We start from the raw sequence: 22,869 nt of genomic DNA, 5'->3' as shown, positions 1-22,869 counted from the left end.
TCCCGTGTGTTCTATATTTCCTTGCCATTTAGCACATCTCTTAAAAACAAACAAGAAATATCACCTCTCCTCTTCCCTGCTCCCTCTCTGTGAAGGCAAATTGAATCTAAAATAAAAATGGAATGCATAGATTAAAAAGATGCTGAAGTAACTTTTTTCTTTCTCCCTGCGCTTTGCTTTTCCATTGCAACTTTCACACCTCTCAACAGTGTGTGACATGCAAGCTCTGTTTGTTCTTTTGTTGTTCTCTGGCATCCCACACTGCAACAAATGAGACCTGAACATTAACTGTTTGCTGAGGATATAATCTGGGGCCCTGCTGCCGCACGCCCCCAAATTTACCCTACTGGTGGCCTGCTTCTTCGCAGGTATCCTGTCTGGTACTTTAATCAAAAGGATGCTTCTTTCACTAGACATAGCCTGCTCTCAGTTACACCCTAAAAAGAGTTTCAGAATGAGAAGTGGGGTGGTTAGAACTAAACCAAAGAAAGAACAAAAGTGCAGCCAGTTTTGCATATTCAATACGCAATGCAGAGCTGCTCAGATGATCCACATGGTATCACATTGTTTTCAATAACATGCAACTTTTATTTGGCTTCTTTTAAAATGTTTGAGGTTATTATCTGAAGGCATCCATGTACAGGGAAGTTTTTAATGTTTGATGTTTTATTGCATTTCATGTTTTAATTTGTTGGAAGCTACCGAGAGTGGCTGGGACAACCCAGTCAGATGGTTAGCATGATCATATAGCAGATATAATCTTAGAGCTGGAAGGGACCCAAGGGTCATCTAGTCCAACCCTCTGCAATGCAGGAATCTCATCTTAGTAATCATTATCATCATCATCGTCGTCATCATCATCATCATCATCATCATCATCATCATCATCTAGAACAGTGGTTCTCAACCTGTGAGTCCCCAGATGTTGTTGGACTACAACTTCCATCATCCCTGAGCTCTGGCCTTGCTAGCTAGGGGTGATGGGAGTTGTAGTTCATCAACATCTGGGGACCCACAGGTTGAGAAAGGGTGATCTAGAAGGTTCTAATTCACTGAAGTAAGCCTAACTTGTTTTTGAATTTCATACAACTCCACCTTTAATATCTTTGCATCTAGAATTGTCTGCATTGCACAAACCATATCCAATATTACTCTTCAAGGTAAACTGACACAATATGTGTTCTGTTCCCTGTTGCTGATCCATTATCTATTGTTGTTCAGTGCCTGTTGTTTGAGACCAGGGCGCTCTCTGACTTGCTTGACATCTAAGCACACTGTGATATGTCATCCTGATCCTATAGTCCACCAGATGGCTGAGAAGCCCATCTCAATGTGAGCTTTTGACCTTGAAATTCTTCACTCTCCTGAAAATGAAATGCACAAGAAAAATTGCTCTCTCTCCCCCCCAGAGTATGTCGCCATAAACCATGTGGACTTGTAGTGATATAGTAATACATTCTTTGTTCAATACAGGTCTTTTGGCTTTAATTTATATACAAGTCCAAACCTACTTAGCTGATATTTTGATTCACTTCAATGGGTCTGGCAGGTAGGCAAACTGCCCGGTTTTCTTTTTCCTTCTCCGAAACATATTACGAAGTATTCGGAGAGCTAATTTGCAATGGTGTGAGGAAAGTTTGCAAGCTACCCAAGTCCTTTGCTCACTCCCACATGCTGGGTAGGACCACAAATTAGAATTTCAGAACTAAAAGAGAGGTGGTGATGTGTGATAGGAGCAGTGGCGTAGCGTGGGTTGTCAGGACCCGGGGCAAGGCAAGTAATTTGTGTCCCCTAACCCGTGGATTTGCACCCCCTAACCCATGGATTTGCACCCCCTAACCCTAACCCCCAGATGTTGCGCCCGGTGCGGCCGGCCCCCCCTGCACCTCCCACGCTACGCCACTGGGTAGGAGGAACTGTGGTGGTCTGAGGGTTGTATTTCCTTATAGAGACCTATCAAGGGTTGCATGCCAGTGGTGGATGCGGACAGAAGCAAATGTAGGTGAAGCAACAAATGTTATTTTATTCACATAACCTTCTATATCCTCTGTCCAGGCAAGCAGGAAGCATTATCAGAATTCAAGAACACATTGTCTCCAGGAAAACTACACACTCAAGGAGGGTACAAGGTAAGGCCAGTGAAGGGTATGGTCTGAGGAGAATTCTGAGGACCAGATAGAGAGGTCTGGATGGCTGCATTTTGGCTTGAGACCTGAGTTTCCCCATTCCCAGTGTCTCTCTCTTTAAAAACCAATAGGAAACACAGGGCAAGTCTTTGTTACTGTCATGCTCAGACTACTGGGAGGGACTATCAAAGAAATGCTATATGGCTGTGTTATAGAGCTCTATAACACGGGTGGCACTGTGGTCTAAACCACTGAGCCACTTGGGCTTACCGATCGGAAGGTCGGTGGTTCAAATCCCCACAACGGGGTGAGCTCCCGTTGCTCTGTCCCAGCTTCTGCCAACCTAGCAGTTTGAAAGCATACCAGTGCAAGTAGATAAATAGGTACCGCTGTGACGGGAAGGTAAATGGTGTTTCCGTGTGCTCTGGCTTCAGCCACTGTGTTCTGTTGCATCAAAAGCGGTTTAGTCCTGCTGGCCACGTGACCTGGAAAGCTGTCTGTGGACAAATGCCGGCTCCCTCAGCCTGAAGCGCACCGCATCCCATAATCGCCTTTGACAGGACTTATCCATCCAGGGATCCTGTACCTTATACCTTTTTTAGAGCTCTCAGCTAGAATTTTTAAACTCCTTAGCTTTGGAGTGCAGAGCCTACAGTCATCTGGGCTAATACAAAATACAGATTATAAGGCTTACTGAAGAACCCTATACATGCCTAGTCAGAAGTAAGTTTGGAGCTGGATTTAGGGGAGCACAACCAGTTTGGTCACAGTGGGTGTGGAGCCTCAAGGTTACACTGGGGGCTCTGCAACTATGATTTAAAACTATAATGAAGCATGAGAGGTGGAGGGGTGCCGAATTTTGGCATTGCACACGCACTGCTGAAATTTGAGTTTCACCCCAAGTTCCACCACTGGTATGTTCTATTGAGTTTGATAGGGCTTACTCCTAGGTAAATGGGTATAGCAGGGTTCTCCAATATGCTGCCCATATGTACAATGGCACTCTTGAGATCTTCCCCCAGTGTCCACAAAACCCCACTGACCTCATTGACATGAGGTGGGGAGGGTGATTGCCTTTCCCCCCCATTGAGAAGTCCATAGAGCTGAAGGCGGAAGTTGGAAAACTGATGCTCTTTCCCACTTCCCTTTTCAGCTCTATGCCCTTCCCAAGGCTCTGATTAATTCTACCTGTTCCAACTTTTACCCTGAACACTGGGGAAAGCAAAGTGTATGCTGGCATCCAGGATACTGATTGGTGCCTATAGCTGTTCTCCTATATCTAGGAGCTCAATGGGACTTAACTTCTGAGTAATCTAACTGCAAATTGCATGGTAAATAGATTATTCCTGTAACCAATTGACTGTATCACTTGCATTCAGACATACTTCTCCCGAGGGCAAGTATTGTGATACAAGTCTGTATCTCAGTATATGCTACCGTATCGTGGAATATTCCTCAAAGCTCCCTCTTTCCCCCCTTCTCTGTTATGCTCTGTTCACATTCGAGATAGGAGAAAAAAACAATTGTTTTGTTAGTAGGCAAGACAGTTTTTGCTGTATTCATTAAATATATATATGCCCACTTACATTTTCCAATAGAGTAAAAGTCTTGTTAAAATAGAAAATAAAACTATCTCTGCCCCAGAACTCGTATGTTTAAAAGGTCTTCTTGATAATGACTTGGGGTCTCAGACATTTAATCCTTCCAATGTAGCAAACCATTCTTTCACCATTTAGAACTGATGTCTAGAAGTGTAGTGAAGCGATAGCCTCCTTGAATTATTTAAAACAAAAATTGCAAAAGAGCAAAAGGACAAGCTTGAAAAGTCTTCTGCCGTCTTTAAAGAGGAATGCCTGTTGTAGACAAATGCTGCTTAAATACCATTTTAATTCTGCATGTTGTCTGCAGGATTCTCTCTGTATTACTGTGTGGTTCTTTGGTTTTAGGATTATTTTCACACACACACAAACACACACACACACACACACACATATATATAACCCCACACCCACAAAACAGTTACAAAAAAAGATACACTTAAGAAAACCAAACAACAGGTGAAAGAGACCGAGGTAGTCATTTTGTTATGTCTAGAGCATGATGGTCTTTTTTTTTTTCCTTGCGACCTCCGAAAGAAACTTTGCCACGGACAGTGTAATATCATTTGACCTATACTCCAGCAGGTATTTAATATGGGAGGCTTCAGATTTTCCCAGCAAATTTGCTAGTATGGGTTTGATCAGTTGATCCCTTGCTTGCTCGTACTGCCCACAATGCAGTAGGATATGGTTCACGCAATCAACGTCCTGAGAACATAAACAAAGCCTATTCTGATAGGGGACGCCTCTCGGTCTAGAACTTCCGATGGAAATACATTTAATCTAGCTTTGGTAAATAAACGCCAATAGGTAGGTACGGAGAAATTCCTAAGATATGAGGCTAACTCAAAGTTGTGCCCGTATTGGATTCCAGCTGCAATCGGGCCACAGATTACATTGGATCTCGATCGCAGGTCGCTATGTGAGATGTGACACCTGGCTTGAGAGCAGTACATGTGAAAAGGATCTAGGAGTCTTGGTTGACCACAAACTTGACATGAGCCAACAGTGTGACGCGGCAGCTAAAAAAAGCCAATGCAATTCTGGGCTGCATCAATAGGAGTATAGCATCTAGATCAAGGGAAGTAATAGTGCCACTGTATTCTGCTCTGGTCAGACCTCACCAGGAGTACTGTGTCCAGTTCTGGGCACCACAGTTCAGGAAGGACACTGACAAACCGGAACGTGTCCAGAGGAGGGCAACCAAAATGGTCAAAGGCCTGGAAACGATGCCTTATGAGGAACGGCTAAGGGAGCTGGGCATGTTTAGCCTGGAGAAGAGGAGGTTAAGGGGTGATATGATAGCCATGTTCAAATATATAAAAGGATGTCATATAGAGGAGGGAGAAAGGTTGTTTTCTGCTGCTCCAGAGAAGCGGACATGGAGCAATGGATCCAAACTACAAGAAAGAAGATTCCACCTAAACATTAGGAAGAACTTCCTGACAGTAAGAGCTGTTCGACAGTGGAATTTGCTGCCAAGGAGTGTGGTGGAGTCTCCTTCTTTGGAGGTCTTTAAGCAGAGGCTTGACAACCATATGTCAGGAGTGCTCTGATGGTGTTTCGTGCTTGGCAGGGGGTTGGACTCGATGGCCCTTGTGGTCTATTCCAACTCTATGATTCTATGTCCCAAAGCCTTTGCCTCAGGAATACAAGGGCATTATCATAGCCCAGTTGATACAAAAGGGATGGTGACAGCCCCCTCCCCCAAAAAGAAACCTGTTACAGGAGACTTTATTTCACGGAATATTTTGAAAGGAAAAATATGTTATTTTCCATAATTATGATAACATAATTATATGTAAAACAGAATATGACTCATAAATTTAAGAAGGATGTAGAGTATCTTTCATCTAACTGATTGTATCATGGTAGGCAAGATTTCATCCTTCAAATGTGGTTGGACTACCATTGCCATCCTGCCTGACCAGAGATCATGTTGGCTGGACCTGATGGGAATTGCTGTCCAAGAAAAACAGTGAAGCAACACATTGGCCCACCCATGGATTATATGAATACGTGAACCAAAAGACAATAGAAGCTATTTCTATTCAATGCTTAAGGAATGTGGTATTTGCAAATTTCTGTATATAATGACTCTGGTAGTGAGCCCATACATATATTAGTCTTAGAGTAATGTATGGATTGGAACAGCTATCACCTATACATTTCTCTGAATGTTGTGATTTGGTTCTTGGTTTAAATATTTCAAAATATGAAATGAAATATGAAAATCAAATGCTAAAATAAACATTAAATACATTGTGTTGGTACTTCTCCTTCTCGTTCCTTCTGTCACTGAGATGCCACTGATGTTCCACTGCCTCTGCCCCCTTTTGTCCCCAAACTGCACAGCTCTTTATTTGTCTGAGCCCCATAGATAGCTCAGTCCTCTGCAACACTACCAACATGGTCTTTTGTTTCCTTTGTAGCAGATGTACCATTTGACACCATGGTGTGATTAACTTTTCACCCTCTGTTGTTGGAATGTTTGTGGACATTCCAGGAGTACATGGCAGCTAAGTCAACAACTAGAGGACATTGACTCATCATCATGTGACTTCCAGTTTTTTATATGCCTGTTACAGATGGTGAAGTTGCAGTGGGAAGATAAGTGGAAGTAGAAAGTTTCTAGACAGCTGAGAGGACCTGCAAATTGATATATGGATGAGATTGGGCTTCTTAAAATGTTTCAGTAGGAAAAGTAAGACCTATTTCAACCAAAATATGGGAGCTTTTATCTGTGTAAACCAGACTCCATGTGGGTTCTGTATCCTGTGACAGAAGTACAATCCTGTCCTTGCCTCTCTGAATGTTGCATTTTCAAAAAACTCAAGACTAATCCCTTTCATCCAGAGAAATATTCCTTTCAGGTGACAGCTGAATGGAGGCATCAATCAGCTTCTAAATAAATGACAAGTGGACACCTTAACGGAGACGATGCATTATACTAAGGCTGACCAATTCCATACGTTTTGTGCCACCTGTGATAATTAGATGTTACAGCTCAGTGGTGAGCTTTATTGTTCATCTCCTGAAGGCATTTTCTCCTGTGAAAAATATCCAGATGTCTATCTCTCAGGTGGTCAACCCATTGTCCTTGCTTGTCCCAATTGAAAAGGGGAAGGGATGGAACAAACAGACAAGGAAAGCAGCAGCGCGCAAGGAGGGCATTTTGCATTACAATAAGATATTTAATAGCACAGAAATTTCCTCCTGAGCTGCTGCGATTCCTCAATTCCATCACACTACAGTACACTGTGTGTCATGAAGCATATGTTTGAGTGGGTTTCTTCTCTGTCAAGAAAGTGCAATCTACCCTTGAATGAAATGAAATACACATGCAGTGCTACTTGACTAAACAATGCTTGTTCGAGGGGCTGGCTGTATTGTTGAGATGTGCTGCTTTTTTAAAAAAACATTGCAGTCCAATAAATGGACCACTTTAAGTTATACTATTGCTAGCAGAATTTCTGTCAGCAGCTTTTTCTGTGATGGATATACAGTGGACGCTCGGGTTGCGAACGTGATCCGTGCGGGATGCATGTTCGCAACCCGCAGTGTTCGCAACCCACAGCTGCGTGTCTGCGCACACATGGGTTGCGATTTGGTGCTTCTGCGCATGTGCGAGTGCCGAAACCCAGAGGTAACCCGTTCCAGTACTTCTGGGTTTTGGGTTCCATAATCCCCAAAAACGCAACCTGAAGAGTCTGTAACCCGAGGCATGACTGTACCAGAAATGGAAGAGGCTTAATATTAGGGGTGCGTATTCATTCTATTTGGGGACCAAATAACTGTTGGGGTGATTTTAGCCCTTCCTGTGTCAAACTGAGGCATCTCAATTTAGATCAGCACCCAGAAAGCTTTTGTGACACACTGCCACTCTATTTTTCTGTACGCTCTACTTGTCAGTAGATCTCTATATTATTTTTGAGCTCTCTATTCTAGGTCCATGGTCTAGGGAAAGAGTGAGGCTCTCTAAATGATGCCTGAAGGACACTGAAGTCTAAGGATCATAGAACTGTAGAGCTGGGAGGTACCCCAATTCTTGCAATGCAAGAATCACAGCTAAAGAATACCTAACAGATGGCCATCCAGCCTACTTAAAATCCTCCAGTGAAGGAGAGTCCAAACCCCTCATAGGTAGTCAATTGCCCTTTCAAACACCTATTATTATTATTATTATTATTATTATTATTATTATTATTATTAATTGAATTTATATACCGCCCTATACCCGGAGGTCTCAGGGTGGTTCAACATGAAAACCTCTCTCTCTCTCTCTATATATATATATATACACACACCGTATATATAAATAATAAAAACAACAACCCAATAACACCCTCCCTCCCCCAAAAGAGTCACATTTTAAAAGGGCATAGGATGTCAATCAGATTAACTAAAGGCCTAGTTAAAAAGGAACGCTTTTGCCTGTCACCAAAAGGCATATAATGAAGGCGCCAGGCAAACTTCCTTGGGGAGAGTATTCCATAGATGGGGAGCCACTGCAGAAAAGGCTTGTTCTCATGTTGCCTCCCTCCGGACCTCTTGAGGAGGCGGCACACGAAGAAGGGTCTCAGAAGATGATCTCAGGGTCCTAGTAGTTTCAGATGGAAAGAGGCAGTCCTTGGGGTATTTCATAAAGTTCTTCCTAATGTTTAGTCAGAATCTCCTTTCTTCAGGAGATTTGAATTCATTTAATGTAGCTAGCTGTTCCCTTACCACCTCTTTTCCTATCTTGGGCTGCATCTCCCTCTCTGTATCATTTATTCCATTATCACCAGACCATCTCTTGATGTTGCAAAACAGAACACGACACTTTTCAGTCATAGCTGACCCATGGCTATTTGATGTACCTTTGGGGACTATTAATTTGCTGATGAAGATTTATCATTGAAACAGTTCATTATCCTGGAATAACTGTACTGTCTGCCGCTGTGCTCAGAGCACCCTATTGCGACGTTTGGAGTGCCCATCATCTCAAATTTGTAGTGGTGTGCCTATAGCACCACCGCCGTGCAACTCACTTCTGACTATATTTTGGAGAGGATATTGACTGTGGAAGGCATTCTGCCTCCATTTCAGTGATCCTTACCACTTACCACTCCTACCATTCCTGTTCATGGAACATTTATTTGATTCTTATTAGTTTGTGTCTCCATGCACATATTATATGTCTTCTGTTCATGAATTTTCAAACAGTGTAGTGTTATAAAAATATTGCCAGTATATTATTAGCTGACGTGTTGCTTGTTGTTCTTCAGAGCATCTCTTGATGTTATCAGGGCTGATTTGGATACAGTCACTGTGGGAGCTCTGCGCTGGCATGCCCTGGAGCAGATTTTGGCCCGATCTCTGCCTTCTGCCCCGGCAAGCATGATCAATGTGTCTATAGATGTGGCAAGAGGCTCTGCTGTTTGATCCCATTCTACTGCTGCCCGGCTGGGCTTCAGATTGCTCTGCCGGTGCCTGCAAAAACTTTCCACCAGATGTCAAGCAAGATGATGTTTATGCTGCACAAAATGCGATGTCATCATTCATAGCATTTAGAAAAATAGCAAGATAGCAACTGATGGTCCATGGCCAAATCTGGCTGTCAAAATCATTTTATCTGGCCCATAATCTCTTTACCAGCTTTTAGACAACATGTAATAATACGTCTGTCCACAATTTCACTTCAAAGGAAAAGAGAAACACGGCATACAGATTGCAAGGAATGACGATAGTGTGCCATTTAATATCACATTTTTTTCTTGGGATTTTATATGTCATATTCAGGATCTGCCTGAGCACATCTGCCCCATAATGCTCTAGCCCTAACTGTTAGATGGCACTGCATTTATACTGAAGCATAACAATAGGTCTGGTGGTGAACTTGTGCAGCAGAATACGTTTCAGGCTCCCATATTGTGCCTGGGGAATCTTATGGTCCTCTGGAATACGGAAATTGGCAGTTGCTATCCCTGCTTTTGGGGATGCGGGTGGTGCTGTGGGTAAAAAGCCTCAGCGCCTAGGGCTTGCAGATCGAAAGGTCGGCGGTTCGAATCCCCGCAGCGGGGTGCGCTCCCGTTGTTTGGTCCCAGCGCCTGCCAACCTAGCAGTTCGAAAGCACCTCTGGGTGCAAGTAGATAAATAGGGACCGCTTACTGGCGGGAAGGTAAACGGCGTTTCTGTGTGCTACGCTGGCCACGTGACCCGGAAAGTGTCTCCGGACAGCGCTGGCCCCCGGCCTCTTAAGTGAGATGGGCGCACAACCCCAGAGTCTGTCAAGACTGGCCCGTACGGGCAGGGGTACCTTTACCTTTACCTTATCCCTGCTTTAGAAGGTTCTAAACTTTTTACATACAACTTCAGGGGTGGCTGCATGGATTCAGTAGCTGGGTTTTTCCGTGCTCAGTATTAAAATAAGAGCAGGCTGGGAGGAAAGGAAAGGAATAATTTTTGTGGTGCAACTCCACTTGTAACAAATTTGTCTGTCAAGGCCTCTGACCTTCCTGACCTTGCTATCACAAATTCTACAAGCCGAATTTTGTATGCTGCTTCTGCGCCCAGCTGAAAACACAGCTATCTCTTTTCTAAAAATGATGTTTGCCTTGAACAGACAGCTTCCTGAATTGTATCATGATGTCCTTATTTATTTTTTTTCCTTTTTGGTGAGGTGAACCAAGATTATTCTTGACTTCAATAGGCTGATCAGCATTAGTGCTAGCCAATGCTATAGATACTGGTGTCCTCATCTGTCTACCTGCTTGCTAGTTTTACAGACCACGATCCTGCAGAATTCTCTGTTGTATGATGGTTAGACATCTGAATCTCAGTACAAATCCAGACGAGTACAGCAATGTGAGTGCATCCAGAAAGCACTCATTGATATTGTAAAAGACATAAGATATGTACACTTCATCCACATTATGTAGTACATATGAGAAACACATCAGTTGTCTTATACAGTGGGACTTTGGTTCCCAAATGCCTTGGTTCTCAAACGCCAAAAACCTGGAAGTAAGTACACTGGCAGAGCAAGAGGATGCGCGATCCTGGCAGCGCAATCCTGGTGGGGTGCCATCACGGCTGCCCCCCCACCCCCCACGCTGGGCACCATGCCTCCCCAGGCAGCGTGCCATGCCCCCGGGATGCACGCCAAACATGCCCCTGCCTGTGCTCCACCACTGAGTAAATGTTCCAGTTTTTGAAGTTTTTTCAGAAGCCAAAAGTCCAATGCGGCTGTCGGCTATTGTTTCCAGGGTACAAAAGCTGCGCCTTCGTTTTCTAACATTTTGGAAATCAAACAGACTTCTGGAATGAATTAAGTTAGGCACTTTTGTTTTTGCTATTTATTTTGCATTTTTGTTTTTGAGGATTTTTCGGTTAATTTGTTTTTGTGACTGTGTGGAATCCAGTTGAGCTACTGACTGATTGATTGTGTGACTGCGGAAATGGATACCCTCCCCATCCAAAAAATGACTATCATCAGTGCAGGTAAGAAAAGAAAAGAAAATTATTTTTTATTATCTACAATACTGTCTTATTTATTTTGTAGTGCAGTACATTGATTATTGCTTTCATTTTATGGATGAATGGTCTCGTTAGTAAAATTTACGTTCAATTGCTGTTTTAGGGGTTGTTTTTAAAACTCTGGAATCAATAAATCCATTTTGCATTACTTTCTATGGGGAAGCAAGCCTTGCTTTTGGAACGCTTTGATTTTGGAACAAACTTCCGGAACAGATTAAGTTTGAGGACCAAGGTACCACTGTATCTGAATACATAAGTATCACAGTGCAGAAGTTGCATTTAGTAGAAGCTACTTCTACAGTGGTGCCTCACAAGACGAAAAGAATCCGTTCTGTGATTCTCTTCATCTAGCGGTTTTTTTGTCTTGCGAAGCAAGCCCATTGACGGATTAGCGGATTAGCACTATTAGCGCTATTAGCGGCTTTTAGCAGCTTTTAGCGGCTTATCGGCTTATCGGATCAGCTGATAAGCAGCTTAGCGGCTTAGAAAAAGGGGGGGAAAGGAAAAAAACCCCCGCAGGAACTCGCAAGACATTTTCATCTTGCGAAGCAAGCCCATAGGAGATTCGTTTTGAGAAGCACCTCCAAAACGGAAAATTCTTTCGTCTAGTGAGTTTTCCGTCTAGCGAGCCATTCGTCTTGCGAGGCACCACTGTATGTGTTTATCTTCTTTTTAGATTCACGATAATGATGATGATGAGTTCAAAATAAACTTCCCTATGGATGCCATACCTTTCTTTCGGACAAAAGTATCAGCAATTGCACTTTTAAAAGAATGCATTTTATGCCAATTTCTTCACTTTTTCTATAGGAATAGTATTTGCACCTGCAAAAGTTTCAGGGTAGTCATGCTCCTTCCATTCTAATTAGTGAATATCCCATAACTGCCTGCTGAAATCCCATAGCGTTTTATAGCACAAATGTTCTGGTTTATTTTTGTCTTGCTTTTGTTGCACTATGGACAGCAATAACATAGCAGCATTTGGGAAGCATCACAGAGCATCTAATGAAGCAGAGAACATCCACCACTAAGGCACCATTGTTGGGTCAATATTATGTTGCAGAATACTCCCATAATAAAGCACTTGTCTGGAGGGGCCTTAAATAATTTCTGGCAGTGGTATATCTCATGCTTGATCAAACCCAGGTAGACCAGGGTTTGAGAGCTGTTTTGGACATTCACACAGTTTCCATGAACTTTTACCAAAATTACCATTTGGTGGATTTTTGTACCTCTGTCTGAGCTGTCATTCATCTTCAGAACTTGGGAAAGAACTACCGTATTTTTCGCTTTGTAAGATGCACTTTTCTGCTCCTAAACAGTAAGGGGAAATGTGTGTGTGTCTTATGGAGCTAATGCAGGCTGCGCATCTATCGCTAAAGCCAGGAGAGCAAGAGGGATCGGTGCGCACCGATCCCTCTTGCTCTCCTGGCTTCAGGGATAGCCGTATGAAGCCTCTTCAGGGCAATGGAGGAATGCTCTCCCTGCCCTGAAGAGGCTTGGCATGGCTATCCCAGAAGCCAGAACAGCAAGAGGGATCGCTGCTTTCACTGCGCAGCGATCCCTCTTGCTGTTCTGACTTCGCTTCGCTGGAGAGGTGCTGCGCAGCTTTCCCTCTCTGCGCAGTGAGAGGGAAAGCTGTGCAGCACCCCTTCAGCAAAGCGGGAGGAGAAACGGAGCCCCTTCCATTTCTTCTCCCACTTTGCTGGAGAGGCGCTGTGCAGAGAGGGAAAGAATTTTTTCCCCCTTGTTCTCCTCCTCTAAAACTAGGTGCGTCTTATGGTCGGGTGCGTCTTATAAAGTGAAAAATACGGTAGATAGATAGCTAAGGAGCGCTTCATTGGTTATGGGGGATTCTAGGCTGCAGATGGCATAGGTACAACTGGCTGATAGGAGGTAGAGTAACAGACAAACATACACCTGTTGCTGCTTCCATAGGAGCCAACTCCTAGGGGCCGAAGGGGGTTGGCTCCTCCATAAAATATTTGAGAGGGCCGCCCCCCAGTTGATGGGCATTGCCATTCAAATGGGGTGATTGTACCACATCATGTGATCAATTACGCAGGGTGGGGCTTACCTGGGGCCCACAATATTTTATTCAAGTTGGCACCCTGGCAGCTTCTGATACCTCTGCTTCTTTTCCTCAACTTTCATTCCATCACACCATACATGTCTTCAGACCCCAACCACTTGTCCCTCTTTCTGTTCCCCATCCAATCTCTGTTCTTGGATTTGAGGCTAACTTGCCCCCAAACAGTATATTATACTACTGCATAGACATAGAGGGATGTGGGTTCTCTGAATAAAATTAAGTATATATGGGATAGCTCGGTCAATAGAGCATGAGACTCTTAATCTCAGGGTTACCGCTTCAAGCCCCACATTGGGCAAAAGATTCCTGAGTTGCAGGGAGTTGGATTACATAGCCCTCGCGGTATCTCCCAATTCTACAAGTCTACGATTCTATGGTTTGAACTATAGGGCCCAAATTCTATAACTCTTTGACTCTATGATTCTATAATTGGGATTCCCCTGGTCCTTTCTAACTAGCACCTCTGTGGAATGGAGGATGTGTCATATTCAGAGTTTATGTCATTGCTGGTCTATTTCCCTTATTATTAGTCTGTGTTGGCCAATGAAGCTCAAAATGTGCAAAATAGCCCTTTAATTTCAACACACTTGTGTAAACTGCAATCTCTCTCTCTCTCTCTCTCTCTCTCTCCCCCCCTCTCTCTCCCCTCTCTTTAATTATTTGTTTTTGTTTGCTTTCCCCAAACAACTGTTTGATTGAATTTTGGGCTGTAATTGAAGAGAGAGAGAGTGAAGAACAATCATTTTTTACTGTGAATAATGATTTTCCATTATCAAAATTGCCACGAACAACAAGAACAAGCCAAGCAATTGTATTTGAGATGGGAATTATTTACAGATTAATGTATGATGAAATAAATGCATGCAGTGAAAGTCTAAATTCCAAAAAGATGCATATTTTCCAAAAGGGCAGAGATGTAGGCATATTGAATACACACACACACAGACACACACACACACACACACAGACACACACACTCCTTGTTTTATATTAATTAAAATGCTTATAAACCATCCTTCGGGCACAATGACTCCTAAGGCAGCTAACCTCGTAGAAACGTGAAATCGTCAACATAAACACAACACGTTTAAAGAAATAAAAGAGCCAACAAATCAATACAGCAGCAGCACCATGCACTGGATCTTACTAAAAATTGAAGAAAAGAGCAATATTTTCCCCTGAGGGAGCAAATTTAAGGAGTGGGGGAGCTGAGTATCCCAAACCACTCTCTCCATTTGTGAAGAGAAAGGTCTGCTGTAGGACTGGGCAAAATCTGGTTTTCAGCATCTTGATATATCTCCAGTTAAGCATTGCAATATACTGATATATCACAATGTTTGAAATAACAATGGAGCAATGTAGAGGCCTTGGCTGGCTTCACGGTTTTCCCCGCATTGTGATTTTTGCCAGCGCCTGCTCTTGTGATTCATTGCCCCCTGCACAAGGCTGGGGAGAACTGAGCTGGCAGAATTAACAAGGGCTGTTGGAATCAAGTGGCACATTGCCTGGCTTCATGGTTCCCCCCGCATTGTGATTTTTTGCATAGCACACGTATGTACATCATGGTTTGTGATATATTGCCAGGTGAAAAATTATGAAACTGGCATCACAATATGGACCTCAAACTGGTTTTAGATGGTATGCTGATATATTGCACAGCCCTAGTCTGCAAGCGTCAGAAGACCTGCTATCAAGATAGCTCAGAGCTGCAGCTGCAAACTCTACTCCTTTCATTTTCCTGCTACGGCTTTTCCAAGAGCAGTAGGGGTAGAAAAGGGACAAGTTGTGGAGATGTCAGGGGAGATCTTGAATCCATCAGATCCAAAGCCCGTCTGCTCTCCCAACATGTTCTTGACAAGGGAGGAAATCTACACCATCCCAGCTTGATGAAGTCTGTCCAGTGATTTATAAAGACTATTTGTGAAAAAATTGTATCTTTTTGTGATACAAATGCTTCATTGTGCTTGCCAGTCTATTTATAGGAGTTTGGCTGAAAGGTACTGGACTGTTTATCCCCTTACACTCCTGAATGAATGCTTCCCCTCATAACATTATATATCCATTCTGCAGCCTAAACATACAAGTTATTGTGGAGGTTGTAGTAAAGGTTACTTTTGAATTAGAGTATTCAAAAAACAAGCAATTGGCTTCCCTTATATTTAAGATGCATAAGAAACCTACCCCAATGTCACTAAGGATCTGTTAAAGAAGGAGAAGGAGAAGACATTTCTTTCCGGCTGTATTAATTCACCACTTGGCCTGGGGAAATTACAAAACACCAGCTGGAGCCTTAAGAGCACTATAGCAGGGATTATTGACTAAGAGAATTTACCTAGAGAAAAAGTCCCATCTACAACTGAGCTCTTAGGTGAAGGAGGATCATTATATGGTAATTTTACATGTCCCTGCTCAAGAGGGAAAAGGTCACTAAGTGCAGCCTGAAGGTTGGGGTTCTCTGCTACAGAGGGGGTAGAGAGCGAAGAGCCAGAAAATGCTCTCCTTTCCAATAGTATGCCACATTTTCTTAGCCATTTTAGAACGAACCTCTCTCCCCCACCCAGTTTCAATTTAAACTATCAAAGTTAAATTTACAACCACAGGAACGTTGTGTCTTTCCTACCTCATTTTATCCTTGACTGTTCGTTGGCTGATTCTCTACACAAGGCCTTTGGGGGTCTCCTCGCTTTCTTTTTCTTCATCTACTTCCACCTCCAGGCAGAATCTCTATCCTTGATTCTATAGTCCCTTTGGTTCTATAGTCACAGACCGAGCAGCTGATAACTCAGTTTGTGTAATGATATCAGGGCCCTATATATGCAATGACAATTGTCTTTGGACCCTACTTCTGCACACCACTCAGGTTTTACAACTTGGTAAGCTGTAGAAATAAATACAATGTTCTGGTGTTTTCCCCCACATTCCAGAAGCTGCAGCAAAAAAAAGTGTGATTCATGACTAAACTAACAAAAACTGGTAATCTGTCAAAAAGGCTGTCCTGACCAGGATACACAGCTAGGGCCAATTATAAAAACAAGAGGAGAAAAATGCATGTCTTAAATAGGCAAAATAATAGCTAAAGCTTTCTTTCAACTTACAGAACAAAAAGGCCCAAAATTGCTAGGTAACCCTACATTCCTACAATGGAAGCAGACAGCTTCAAAGTCCTCTCTCTCTGTCTCTCTTTTAAGAAGCTGGGGTATGTCATGCATTTAAGGTACTGGGTCCAAAGAATCCCAGCAGGGGTTAAAAATGTTTATTTTCAACTGAAAAGGAAGCAGCAAAAATCACCAGAGAGGTAATAAGAGAGAAAAGGAAAGACTCAGGAGAGGTCAAAGTCAGAGAAACAATTGAGAGTCAAAGGAGTGCAGTTTCACAGAGGAAGAAATAGAGGCTATGAATGCGAAGGCTCAATTTGAAATAGGTTCAAAAGATATACCCAAGAAAAAGGACAATGAGGGGAAATAGAGGGAAATATTAAGCTGAACCTGAGTTAATAGATGTAAGGGGGAAATAAACATACAGAATAACAGAGAGAAAGGGGAGCTTCCAAAATAGAATACAGTAGGTATGAAAACTATACACAAAAGGACAAAAATATCAATTTCTCCAATTGTGGAACTTCAGTAACAAACCAGTCATTCGAGAGACCTTCCTGGGGTGGTGGGGAATCATGAATCATGATGGGTGTTACGACTGAGCGATATACAGTGGTACCTTGGTTTTCGAACAGCTTAGTTCACAAACAGCTTGGAACCCGAACGCTGCAAAACCGGAGGTAGGTGTTCTGGCTTTCAAACTTTTTTTCGGAAGCTGAAGGTGCCTTGTTTTGAGTCCCCCTGTATTTCCTGTTGCACTGCTAATTTGCATCCTCCCATTGTAATTCAAGTCTTCCATTTCCATTGCAGTGTTCTAAGGTGATATTTGGAGCTTATACTGTATTTGGTGCTTTTGGTTTTGCTACTTATTTTGCATTTTTTGTTTTGATGCTTTTTCGGTTAATTTGTTTTTGTGACTGTGTGGATCCCAGTTCAGCTGATTGATTGATTGATTGATTGATTGTGTGACTGCAGAAATGGATAAAAGCCCCCCCCCCAATCGAAACAATGACTATCATCAGTCCAGGTAAGGGGGGGAATTAAATTTTTTGTCATCTACAATACTGTCTTACTTATTTTATAGTACAGTACAATTATTATTGCTTTCATTTTATGGATCAATGGTCTTGTTAGATAGTAAAATTCATGCTAAATTGCTGTTTTCGGAGTTGTTTTAAAAGTCTGGAATGGATTAATCCATTTTGCATTACTTTCTATGGGAAAGTGGGCCTTGGTTTTGGAACACTTTGGTTTTGGAACAGACTTCCGGAACAGATTAAGTTTGAGAAACAAGGTACCACTGTATAGTCCTAAACTATTTTAAAGTCCATGTTGTGGTATCAGTTTCATGTTTTTTGACTTGGCAATATATTGCAAATCATGAAGTGTGTGTGTGTGTGTGTGTGTGTGTGTGTGTGCACTATGCAAAAATCACAATGTGGAAGAAACTGTGAAGACATCCAATGTGTCACTCGCTTCCTGCAGCCTGTGTTAACTCTGCCGACTCAGCTCTCCCATGCCTCACGCAAGGAGCAGGAAATCACAAGAGCAGGTGCTAGCAAAAATCCTGATGTAGGAAAAACCATGAAGCCAGCCAATGCCTTTACATGGCTCCATCCTTATTCCAGACACAGTGGTATATGGGTATATGGGTATATTGCAATGTTTAGCTGGTGATGTATCACAATGTTGAAAAGCAGATACTGTCCAGCCCTAGTGACCATCACTGCCTCTCCCCATGCCTCTCTCTCTCTCTCTCTCTCTCTCTCTCTCTCTGGACTGGACACCTTCTCTGACCTGCTTTGCACCCCAAATGTTTTTGCCCGACTAGACTGTGTCCTTGAAGTCTGATAAGACTTCTTGTCAAAATCTGGATGGAGGATAGAGAGGGGTGTGCAAAAGCATGTAGAAACTAGCTCGCTTGCATCATACGGATTTGCCTGCGGCTCTACAGACCACTGGCACATCCCTTTTTCCAAGGATCACCTGGCACAGAATAAATTCTCTGTACCCTACAGGGCCTCCTGTGAAATTTTTTACCTTTGCTGCAATAATATTACCCTCAAACTGTTGAAAGGCAATTCATATTCACAACAGTCAAACCAAGTGGCGAAACCTTTTGCTTGATCCGTTAATTACTTAATAGCATAGCTTTGCCATCCATTAAATAATCTCAATAGACAAACATTTTGAGGCTTCTTTCATTGCTGTTTTCTCCAATGATTTATCCGGCAACTTGAACTTGCAACCTCTCAATGACTTTATAGATTTGAGAAGCTATTATTATTGACTTTTCTTCATCAAGGAGGTAAATAATTACTGTATTCAAGCCATTAATGTCAGGTTAACAGGAGTTAGTAGTTGATATGGCTGAATTTGGTGGCGTAAATGAATGGCGAGGAGGGGAAACCAACAACCCTGGAAGTGTCACACAGTTTGTATTTTAAAATTGCAATATCAGTTTAAAAGTAATGCTCTCAGAATAATTTTTGGGGGAGGGGGATCTGTAGGATTTCCTTCTGCAAGAAGTCAGAAGGCTTAGCATTGTCGTTTACAGTAGTGCCCCGCAAGACGAATGCCTCACAAGACGGAAAACTTGCTAGACGAAAGAGTTTTCCATTTTGGAGGTGCTTCGCAAAACGAATCTCCTATGGGCTTGCTTCGCAAGACGAAAATGTCTTGCGAGTTCCTGCGGGGTTTTTCCCCTCCCCCCCTTTTCTAAGCCGCTAAGCCGCTTATCAGCTGATTGTTGAATGGTTTCTTTAAATGAAAAGGTTCATCATTGTTCCACTCCATGTGTATGTCTTTAAGGGGCCAGAGCAAGGGCCAGGGCAAGATAACGAGACCCAACTTTACAGCTGTGTAACATAGCAGGTGCTGCTGAGTTGTATTTGATTAAGGTGTGTCAGCATTTGGGTAGAGTATATAAGGAGCAGCACCTAGCTCTCCCATTACCCTGGGGGATGGGTTGGTGGTTGGGTCTGGTTTGTTGTTGACGTATTTAGTGTAAATGGAGTTTTTGTTTTTCTTATTAAAACCTTCTTTAAGTTATTTTTGAGTCCCTTCTTTTTAATGCATGGTCTCCCCAGCAAGCTCTCTGCAGCGTCACTATACTGCAAAAAGCCAACATCTTTGGTTATGGGCCCAGCTGCTGAGTGGATGACTGCATATTTTTGGACTCTGAGAAAGGTTTGAAAACTCCTTCTCCTGTTAGCGTAGTTTTTGTGGGTCTGGAAGAGTTCCAGATTGGTTGACCGGGTTCCTGAAGCTGAGAAGGCTCTGGTCTTCCCACAGCTGACAGATGAGAACTATAGTTTATGGTCTTTTCGGGTGGAGGCGCTTTTGACCTCTAGAGAAGTATGGACCTATGTAACTGATGACCCTCCTGACCCTGTAACTAATGCTTGGTCGAAAGGAGATGCGAAAGCCAGGGCGATAATTAATTTGGCAGTCAGCGACCAGCAAGTAGTCTATATAAGAAATAAGAAAACTGCCAAAGAAATGTGGGACAGTCTTGCAGCAGTGCATGTTAGAAAAGAGTCAGCGTCTGCATTGACCTTTTTCAAGCAGTTGTACCAGACGAAGTTGCAGCCTGGTGGTGATTTGGCAGCACACTTGAGACGTCTGGAGGCAATACGCGGCGAATTAATTCGAAGGGACATGGAGATACCTGATATTCAGTATGTTTTTATCATCCTTTGTTCCCTTAATGAGGACTTTGATGGTATAGCTAGCCAGATATCTGCTGTTCCACCAGCACAATTAACTGTGGAAGGGGTAACGGCAAGATTAATGGGCGAGTTGGATAGAAGGGAGGCTTGTGCCATAAGCACTCCTGTTTCCAGAAAGAATGAGGAACGCCATATGCAAACCTGTGGTGATACAACTGCATTTAAAGCTGCAAAGCGTTGTTGGTTCTGCAATAAGCAAGGACATTTTGCAAGGGACTGCAGATCCAAAAGAAAGCAAAGTACTCCCAAGCCTGTTTCTGTTCGTCAATCACGGTCGTCAGCCCAGCAGCCGGCATCGTATAGTAGAGACAGAAACGAGCCACGAGCTTTTCATGCTCGGACTAAAGATCGTAAAAGAATTAAAGGTGCCAAGTGGAAGTCTTTTGTTATCAACTCAGGAGCATCTCAGCACGTCTGCAATGATCGAAGCTTGTTTATTTCTTTCGAAGAGGAAATTGGTAATGTACATTTAGCCAATTTACAAGTCTTGCAGTCGCTTGGCAGGGGTACAGTTAAACTTGACTCTTTAAACATTACAATAGCGAACTGCATTTATTGCCCGTCAATGGACAATTTATTATCAGTAAGGTGCTTTGCTCGTCAAGGGATAACTGTGCGTTTCTTAAAGTCTATGTGTGAGTTTTTCGAGGGGAACAAACGTCTATTGTATGCCCGGGAATCTGATGGTTTATATAGACTGTATTTTCGCACCTACTCCCAATCGCCTATAAATTGCAGAGCAGCACAGTTAAGCCAGGGGTTGAGGAATGTAAGGCCACATTCTGGGTGTATCCACGTGGCGCACAGAGTTCTGGGACACCTGAATTTTGCTGATGTAATTAAGACAAAGAATATTGTCGATGGCCTCAACTTAAAACCATGTAAATTCTTTATGCAGTGTCTATCCTGTTGCAAGAATAAGATTAAGGTTGCACGCAAGGGTAGGTGCTCAGATAGAAAAGTAACTGAGGCATTTGAGCGTGTACATTGTGATTTAGTTGGGCCACTCCCACCATCATTAGGAGGTTCGAAGTACTGGCTTACCCTGATAGACCAGTATAGTAGATATTGTTGGACTTATGCAATAGCTGAGAAGTCCCAAGCATTTGAGAAGTACAAGGTTTTTTGCAACTGGGTAAAAACGCACTTTAACAAACCAATTAAGAACCTGTTTTCTGACCGGGGCGGGGAATTTGTTTCTGAGGATTTTGAGAAATTCCTGGAATTGCAGGGGACTACTCATGAGTTATCTTGCCCCCGAAGTCCCTGGCAAAATGGGCTTGTTGAAGTTGTGCAGCGTGACCTGCAGGCAGGGGTTAAAACTTATCTGCACGATGCTAATCTGCCCAAAGACTTTTGGGCTGAAGCGCTCCATGCCTTTTGTTATGTTAGAAATCGCAGTTATCATTCTGGTTTAGATGTCACCCCCTATGAGAAGCTGTTTAAAAAAACGCCCTAATCTGAAATACCTACGCATTTGGGGTTCAGATGTAATTATGCATTATCCCGCTAAGCAGAAATTGGGTGAACGTAGTGTTCAGGGAAAATTAATGGGCTACCAGCAGGGGGCGTACAGAATTTACATACCAGCAACTGGCAAATTTCATATTACCAGAAGCATGATACAAACTGTAAATTGGAATGGGGTTGCTGTTTTCCAAGATACTGATGGTATAAATGATACTGAGGAAGAAGAGGAAGCAGCAGCAGCAGCAGGAGGAAATGGTGATTCTGAATTAATAGAAAAAGACAAAAAGCCTGTTGAATCTGATAATTTGTTTGATGATTTAAAGTCACAGGCATCTGAGGGGAGATTAGATTCTCTTGAGTTTTCTGACCGTGAGCTTAGCCTACAGGCACCTCTTCAGTCTGACAATGATGATTTACAACCTGAAACTAGTAGTTCACTCAGTCCCATTAAGTCTGAGGAGTCTGACTCTCCTTCCGGACTGAGACGTTCAGATAGAAAGAGGCAGAAGCCACAACGTTTTGCAGATGAACATTTTAACACTGTGTATGCCAATAAGGTGGTTTTTGAGCCAAAAAGCTACAATGATGTTCAGAATTTACCTAAGCACCAAGCTGTAAATTGGTATAAAGCTATGAACTCTGAGATAGCTTCTTTAAAAGAGCATAACACTTGGTCTCTCGTACCACAAACCCCAGATATGAGACTTATTGATTCAAAATGGGTTTATAGAGTTAAAATGAATGACAAAAATGAAGTTGTAAGGTACAAGGCAAGACTAGTTGCTAGGGGCTTTCAACAAATTCCAGGAGATTATGATTTGTGTTATTCACCAAGTGAAATATGAAACAGTTAAGCTTTTGTTAAAAGATGCATCACAACGTGGACATTCTGTTTATCACCTAGATATAAAAACCGCATATTTGTTTGCAGATTTAAAAGAACAAATTTTTATGCGTGTCCCTGAAGGCATAGACGCTGCTGAAGGTTTGGTATGCAAATTAAATAAATCCCTTTATGGTCTGCACCAAAGTGGAAGGAATTGGCACCAAACTTTAGCAAAAGAATTGCTAGATATTGGTTTTTCACAAGGAAAGGCAGACAATTGTGTGTTTATAAAGGAAAGGGCAAACTCTGTAACAAAAATATGTGTGTATGTAGATGACGTATTAATTTCTACAAAAACTAAACAGGAATATGAACAGGTAGTTTCACAGTTACAGAAGAAGTTTGATGTGGTG

The sequence above is a fragment of the Podarcis liolepis genome (assembly GCF_965112155.1).
Source record: "Podarcis liolepis genome assembly, chromosome: 17".
In the NCBI taxonomy this organism is placed as follows: Eukaryota; Metazoa; Chordata; class Lepidosauria; order Squamata; family Lacertidae; genus Podarcis; species Podarcis liolepis.
The sequence above is the reverse complement of the archived record's forward strand: the minus strand, read 5'-3'. Positions refer to the sequence as shown.